This window comes from Durio zibethinus, chromosome 6 (genome assembly GCF_047325235.1).
Source record: "Durio zibethinus cultivar Kanyao isolate XHJ-2024 chromosome 6, ASM4732523v1, whole genome shotgun sequence".
Lineage (NCBI taxonomy): Eukaryota > Viridiplantae > Streptophyta > Magnoliopsida > Malvales > Malvaceae > Durio > Durio zibethinus.
The window spans coordinates 910,360-919,160 of NC_143167.1; the positions used below are offsets into that span (position 1 = coordinate 910,360).

Consider the following 8,801-nt stretch of genomic DNA (forward strand, 5'->3'; position numbering starts at 1 on the left):
TTTTTTTTTTTATAAAAGAAATGATAGTTTAGGGATATAAAAAAATTATAAAAGTTATGACTTGAATTTTAAATTTATTTAATATTATTTTTAAAAGTGATCGCATAAATCAATTTCGACAAAATTCATTACAATCAAGTGAAACATGATTTTCATTTTCTCACCATTTTTTATTCATAAAAAATAATAACAATCCAATTATTAACTATAAAAACTGCTTTAATTCCATTAATGGGATTTAACCCTAGACCTTGTATTTCATTACATCTACACAACCGGCCTAAGAAGGTTTTTTTATTTAAAATCATTAAAAGACTTCTTTAAGGTAATCAAGTCATAGTAAGAGTTAAGATGCAGGCAACTTGCATAGGTGGAACGACTGTTTTTCCTTTAATTGCCATCCAACGGGGGATTGTTCCACACCCATTTTGAAAAAATCCAACATCTTGATAGGTGCATTTGTTTCTATAAAGATTGTTCAAAGTTTAGACAGAGCCAAACTATCCAAGTTAGAAGTAATGGCAGACAGGGAATGCAATACAAAAGCACAAGCTGCCGGTAACAATGTTGCCATTATCTTTGGGGTTACTGGGCTTGTTGGAAAAGAGCTATCCAAAAGGCTAATTTCAAAATCCAAGTGGAAGGTCTATGGGGTAGCTCGAAATCCTGAGATCAAACCAATCAAAAGTTCCAGCTACCATTTCATATCCTGTGACCTGTTAGATCCTGTCGACACCAAGCAGAAGCTCTCTGTATTACAGGATGTGACTCATATGTTCTGGATCACTTGGGCAAGCCAGCATCCTCTGGATAGTCCAGAGAGTTGTGAGCAGAACAAGACCATGATGTGCAATGCCTTGAGCGCCATCCTTCCTATAGCAAAGGGATTGAAGCATTTTTCTCTTCAAACTGGGATGAGTAATTATGTACCTGTGAATGGGAAAACAATTCTTTTTGATGAAGAATGGCCGAGAGGGAATGGGAGCCACAACTTTTACTATGTCCTGGAAGATTTGCTCCATGAGACGCTGGCTGGTAAGGTGGCGTGGTCTGTTCATAGGCCTGGCTTGTTAATTGGTGCTTCTCATAGGACTTTCTATAATTTCATAGGAACTTTATGTGTTTATGGTGCTACCTGTAAACATTTAAACCTCCCTTTTGTGTTTGGAGGGACAAGGGAGTGCTGGGAAGAAAGCTATATTGATGGTTCTGATGCTAGGCTAGTAGCTGAACAGCAAATTTGGGCAGCCACAACTGATGAAATAACTTCCACTGATGGCCAGGCGTTCAACGCAATTAATGGTTCGAGTTTTACTTGGAAGCAGATATGGCCAACTCTTGGCGAGAAATTTGGAGTTACAGCGCCTGAAAACATGTTTTTGGAAGATTTTCGGCTTACAACAGCCATGCGAGAAAAGGAAAAAGTATGGGAAGAAATTGTGATGACGGAAAATCTGCATCAGACAAAGATGAAAGATTTGGCCAATTGGCAGTTCTTGGACCTTTTGTTTCGGTGTCCTGGAAAATTGTTGGGTTCCCGAGCTAAAGTTGACCAGCTTGGTTTTACAATGAAATATAACACGCTCGATTCAATCCTGTATTGGATTGATTTCATGAGAGATGAAAAGTTGATTCCCTAGACGTCGTTTTATCATATCTGGATCACTCGGATAAATGCAATAATTCACGGATTGGGAGTATCGATTATAGTAGATTAATAAACGATATGTACTAGAAACACATGCTTCTTAATAGTAAAATACTTGCACAAATAACTATTTCAAATAGGAATTGTCTTTATATGATTTCCAACGAGATTATAAAATACAGAAATGGGAAGGAATCTGCTGAAATGCTTTAAAATGATACGGGATTCCCTCAGACAATGAACTCAGGGAAGATAAATTAAGAATTAATATGATAAAAAAAATTCTGATAAAGTCATCAAAATAAGAGCGAAGATGCTTAATAAAATTTTTTTTCTTTTTCTTTCTCAACCCGATTTGGTTCTTTTATCGATAATTTTGATTATCAAATTTTTTGGATAAAGCATCAGTCTGTGGTTAATAATTTTTAGTCAATTAAAAGGTAAGTCTATTTATTTCTAATTTTAAAAGAGGTAGTTCTAACTGTCAACTCGCTTCTTTGCTTGAGGCTCATAGCTCATTTAATTTCGTTTCAATAGAGAAAATAACCACAAATTGGATCTTAAAGAAAATAAAACTAATTGATATTTATGATCATACAGTTGCATTTGCAAATTAAACAATGTAGATGTCATGTCCACACAAGTTTCCCTCGTTTTCCTGTTTTCATAACCTAACCATCAAAGCAGGTCTAAACTTGTTGCAATTGAGATTATTAGCTTCACAGAGCTAAGAGAGGGAAAATGGGTTTCTGTACTAGAACAATTTTCAGGGGTATGATTCCCGAGTTCGACAGTAATCAAGATGGTCAGATACAATAATGACTGGTAAGTTCACAACACTACTGCTACATTAACAATACTGAAAGCCCCATCATCCGAGGATCAATGCCAAAAACAATATGTATATACTCTTTCACAGTGCCTTGAAATGTTGGTTCAACAATCGTGGTTTCCACATGGCCAAGCTGAGAGCTGGTAATACCCTTTAAGGTCCATGCAGCAGGGCAGACATAGTAGAATCAGATCCACCATCCTGGAATTCTCTGCAGTCCAATTGCAGAAGGAAATTGTTAATGTTGGTTTGGTTGGAAACCACAAGGGCTGAAGCAATGAGTAGATTTCAAATACTCTTAAGAATAAACACTCTCCCACTATGGGTGGATTTCAAATAGGCACAGCCAACTTTTATCAGAGAAGTATGCTGGTCAAACGCATTGGAGTGGCTAAATAGGTCATCTCATCCTATAGCCATTATAAACAAACAGAAAGTGTCAACCTTATGAAGCATATAACCAAGTGGATGGAAAGAAAAGAAACAAAGCTTAAACACTATGAAAACCCTTCAAAACTTCTTAAATATAATCAATGTGCTTTGAGATATTTGACATAGTATGAAAGAAAACCAATGGGATAAGTGAAATCACCATGTACATGAGGGGTGCTTGATGCTCTTTAGCCAAAACTTCAATACCAGTAAGTATTTCAAAAATTATTGGCCAATATCAATGGTTTCGATTGTGGTTTGGTGGGTAAAAAAGTGTTTCCCTAGATATCATCACATATTTTATAACAATAAATGCCCCAATGTCCTTCCCATTATTGAACAACTTGTCAACTTGTACCCAAAAAAAGGCTTTTAGAACTGAGAAAATTAGAAAAAAAAAAAAGCAATTTCAGCAAGTTGCCCATCCAAGGCTTGTAGCAAGTTACCGATCTAACTATGCTTCTTGAATCTTGACCTATTAAAGAAGATAGAAAAGATCTAGAGAAATATCATTAACTTCATTTTAAGAGATCAGCATTAGAATATGCAGAGAGCATTTTACTACTTTACCGGCTTTGAGATAAGAAAACCTGGGAGGAGATTCCATAAAGAGTAAAATGCGGAAGAGACGACAGCTGTCATTTGCTGAGAAGGTGTGAGACCAACAGCCATCAAACCATAAAAAGGTATAGTAGGTGAAGGCAAGGAACATGAAGAGAAGATAGAGGAAAATTTTTCCTGCATAATAAGAGGCACAGATTCTTTTAAGCAAGTTGCATGATAGAAAGTTTTTTTAGGCAAAAAACCCTTATCTAATCAAGCTAATGGAAGTATAATTAAATAATTAATCAATCACATAAAAGATAATAATTTAATGTAATTCGATCCAATCGACCTATGTCTATGGATAAAAAAAAATATTCACTAGTTGTAAAGAATTATAAATATACATCAAATCATATCAATCATTCAACAATCAATATTCATAAGCTTTTTTAATTTTCTCTAATCTTATAGAGTATTCTCAACTCAAATAAATATATATCCATGCGCACCCATTCATCACACTTATGTGGATCTTTTTAGTCTCTTCTAATCCATTCACATGCACCATACCTATGTGAATCCTCTTAATTTATCTAGTCTACTCACAAACATTCAAACATATACATTCATAAAACATAAATCTCCCATTCACCATACTTATGTCTCTCAATCTTCTTTAATCCACTTATAAATATTCAAACATATATATCTATAAGACATAAATCTCTAATATCCTGTGGTGTGTCTATCCCATAAAATCTTACAACTCTTTTACATTTTTTTTCTTCATACCTAATCTTGTAGAAACTTTATATATTTATAAGCATACAAATTTGCCTGTTAAGAATCTATTTTCTTTTAGAATTTTTTTTGTAAGTCAAACTTACTTATTAAAAATACATTTCATCTTAGAATTTTTTTTTGCAAGTCTTATTGTTCATCAAGTAATATCTAACAAATTTCAAATAAATCCCTTATGGGATTCGAGTCATTATTCTCAACAATCTCTACCTTGACTTAAATTTCATCAAATCATTTATCTTCATATTAGACATGCTTGGCTCTACTTGCAATGAAAGTCTCACCATTATTTTTTTTTTGTATGTCTTCACGCTTCAAGTAAATTAATCTTCAAAACATGAATCTGAATTTTTTCTTTAAATTGAGCTCTTATGGACTTGCTTTTTCTTATGGCTAAAACTATGCTATGATATCACTTATTGAAGATTACGACAATTTTGATATTACTTGTTGAAAATTGTCACAACTCTAACACCACTTGTTAAGCAAAAAACCTTTATTCAATTAAGCTAACGAAAGCATAATCAAATAATTAATCAATCATACAAGAGACAACAATTTAATGTGGTTGGATCTAATCGATTTACGTTCACGGATGAGAAAAAAATTCACTAACTGTAGATAATTATAAACATACATCAAATCATATCAACCACTCAACAATCAATATCCATAGACCATCTCAATTTTCTCTAATCTTATGGAGTATTTTTAACCCAAATAAATATAAATCCATGTGCATTTATTCATCACACTTATGTAGACTCTCTCAGTCTTCTCTAGTCTTTTCACATGCATCATACATAAATGAATCCTCTCAATCTTATCTAGTCTACTCATAAACATTTAAACATATATGTAGATACCCCACTTGGTTTGAGCCCAAACCCATTAGGCCCAGCTCAATAGGGCTTAGGTTATCAGGCCCAATTGGCCATTATTTTATTTTATTATTTTTTGGTTTTATTGGGCTGATGATTAATTATTATGTTTTTGTTGATTCATCTGTTTTTTGTATTTTTATTTTATTAGATTTATTATTAGTTTTTTAGGTGATAAAAAAATAATAATAAAATAAAAAAAGTGCCGTGAGTGGATGGTGGTAAAGTTGAAGTTGGTTTCGATTTCTATTAGATAAATTTGATGTTTTTGTGATAATACAAAAGTCTGGTTAATGGTGGATTCCTGGTTAATCAGGAACACTTCTGCTATGTCTTATAAATTGACATAAAAACAAAAGAAAAATAGAGAAGAGAAATAGAGAAAACAAAAAGAAAAAAAAAGGGTGTTTAGAAGAGTAGAAGCAATTTTAGAGTTTTAAAGATTTTTTAAAAATTTTTGGTAATTTTTTTTGGAATTTTTGGAAAAATTTAGATTCCGACGAAATTTTTGGCCAAACTTGAAATTTTCAGCGACATTTTTCAGTTTTCGACGTTGTTTCCCACTTTTCAGTAAGATATTCAATCGAATTTTTAGGTTAGAAGAGAAAAGAAGAAAGAAAAAGGAAGATGAGAGAGAAGGGGATGGGAAATCTAAAAGGAAAAAATTTTTTTTTGTCTTTTATATCGCCTCAAAATGACGTCATTTTGTTGTTTAAATAAATTCCAAGCTCTATGCATTTTCTAGCAGGTGACTCAATTCGCACGTCAACCCACTTTTGCGACCCACGTCATTATCGATTTTTATAGTTGAATCGAGCCGAGCCACGCCCTAAACCACACTTTTGAGCCGCTCTTTATTTCTAAAGTTGAATCTTGCTGAAGCTATTCAACCGAGCCGTTCTATTTTTTTGGTATTTTTTAATTATTTATTTATGTATTTGATTATTTTAGCTTTTTTGTAAAAAATAATAATAAAAAATTTAAAAATAATAAAATAATAAAAATAAATTTTAGGAATAAATATTAATTATTCAATGATGAAATTTATAGAAATTTCAAATGGTAAATTTCTAAAAAAAATTTAGGAGAGAAATTTTGTCTAAATTTATCCCAAATGGTAGAATAATTTAGATAAAATTTTAATAACAATAATTAATATTTATTTCCAATCCAAAAAAATAAAAAATAAAAAATAATTTTTTGGTTGAAAATATTTGACAATTATCTAATGATGAGATTCTTAGAAATTTCAAACGATAAATTCTTAAGAAATCTCTAGGTGAGAAATTTCTTTAAATTTGTCTCAAATAGTGAAAGAATTTAAATGAAATTTCAATTAAAAAATAATTATCATATTATTTTCTCTCTGAAAATAAAAAGAAAAAAAATTTTCTGAGTAGATCCAAATGGTGAAAATTTTAAAAATTTCGAAAAATTTTTTTTAAATTGACCTAAATGGTAAAAAATTTAAAAATCTAATAAATAAATAAAAAAATTTTCTAAATAGGCTCTAATGGTGAAAAATTTAGAAATTCAAGATAAAAAAATATTTTTAATTTGGCTCAAATAGTGGAATAATTAGATATATTTTTGATAATAAAAAAAAGAAGAATAATAATAAATAAATATTTTTTCGATGATAGAGCTTTTTCAAGAAAATAAATTGGATTCTTGAATACTCTTGAAGTAAGAAAATAATTTTTAAGAGTTCTATCAGATTGATTGAAGAATCTTATAAATTATTTTCAATATTTAACATAAAAATTTGAAACCATTAGACTTAAGACTTTAGGATAAATTTAAAATAAAATGATACCATTTTTTGGATAGGTATGTGAGGGTGCTATAACATTTTTCACATGTAATCAAACTCTTAAACCCTATTCTGGTTTGTAGATGCAAATCTATTCTTTTAGAGACCCTTAGTCAAGTTTAAGAGCTCCGTAAGATGATATATTCATAAGGTGGCTAATCACACTTAATTAAAAAGATTGGTGATGACTTTATTTATTTGATAAGTCTAGTTATAGATTTTTGGATCTATATATTATGATAATATACATTCATAAGATGTAAATCTTCAATATTTTTATGGGATGTCTATCTCATAAAATCTCACAACTTTTTTATATCTTTTTTTCATATCTAACATTATAAAGATTTTATCTATTTATAAATATATAAATTTATCTATTAAAAATTTCTTTTTTCTTAGATTTTTTCTTTTATAAATTTTTTTATTCATCAAATAATATCTAATAAATTTTAAATAAATCTTTCAAATAAGTTTACATAACAGTCACCAGAAAACAATCCTTCTAGTTTCAAAAATACCCATTTTCTTTTCTTCTTCTAGTAATTAGTACGTAGTATAATCAGAAATTGGATTCATTAAATACTTTTGTTCCAAATGTATTTTTCAACAGAAGATCGGATGTCAATAAAAGACTGGCAAGCCCGTTCATTGCTCAACAGACAGTGTTGTAAAAATCATCACAGAACGATATGATTACAAAAATGGACTTCTCCACTCCAGTACACAAGGTTTTGCTTCCTAACCAACTGCTGGAGACCCTGATGGATCCTGCACAAGAAGGAACAAGGGAATCTTTCGTATCAAATTTTATGACCTTAGGATCCCATTCAGCTCGGAAAGTAGTCAAATGTCGAATGAAATCGTGACTATATATTTATGTACAATTTCCCGACTTGGTGAGTCCAAAGATGGAATATATCCCTATATCCTGAGATGTAGTACGAATTTTGCTGCCAGACGATGGAGAGAAGAAATATGCAGAGTTCACAACACGTCTATGCTCAAGTTTACAAACAGCAAATCCGGCTTAAATTAATGAAACTGTACACATTTGAAAAAAATTCACATAAAATTAAATTAATCCTACACACATTATGAAACATATATGAATTTGAGACCTCAAGATTATTTTATAATTTTTTTCTTTACTCTAAAACAAGGTTCATTGGCATCGAGTTTCTTTATTTATTTATTTATTTATTTTTAATATACGTTTTAGGAGTAGAGATTTCCAGAGTTGGAGACAGGTAAGTTTCATGTTCTAGAATAACCCAACTCTCATCAACTTTTTATATAATAAATAAATAAATAAATTTAAAGGGGTTGGATATATTATTTATTTATTTTTTGACTTATTTTTTTTAAAAAAAATTTGTTCACTACCATCCACCAAACTGAAATATCTAATTCCAACCTGAAGATTATTTTCAATTTCACATCTATTCATCACCAATTTATCCTTTTGAACCAAAAAATCCCCCAAGTTTACATCAAAAAAATCATTATTGCCACTTGCCAAAACTTAAACTTTTTCTTATTTTTGTATTATTGACTAGTAAAGTCCCCTTCTAGTGAGTTCCAAAAAAAAGCCAAAAAAATTTAAGTGGCAGATGCGAAATTAAGAATTCAAGCAATGTACGCAAATAAAGAAAACCAAAATAAATCTAAAAATCTATTATCAACATGTATAAAAAAAAATTAAAGCCACATTTTAAAACCCAATGTATTTAGTTATTGTGGCTCATAAACGCTGTCCTTTCAAATCACCTCCAGCATCTTTCTTGGCGTCACGCGGTCCCCACAACGGCTTATCGTTTTTTATATACCATCAAAGAAGTTGCTTCT

General features: G+C 30.7%; 1 pseudogene; it reads left to right on the forward strand.

Annotated features, from left to right (window-relative positions):
• The first annotated feature begins 256 nt into the window (after positions 1-256).
• On the forward strand, positions 257-1,772 carry LOC111286541 ((S)-8-oxocitronellyl enol synthase CYC2 pseudogene; annotated as a pseudogene).
• Positions 1,773-8,801: the final 7,029 nt, after the last annotated feature.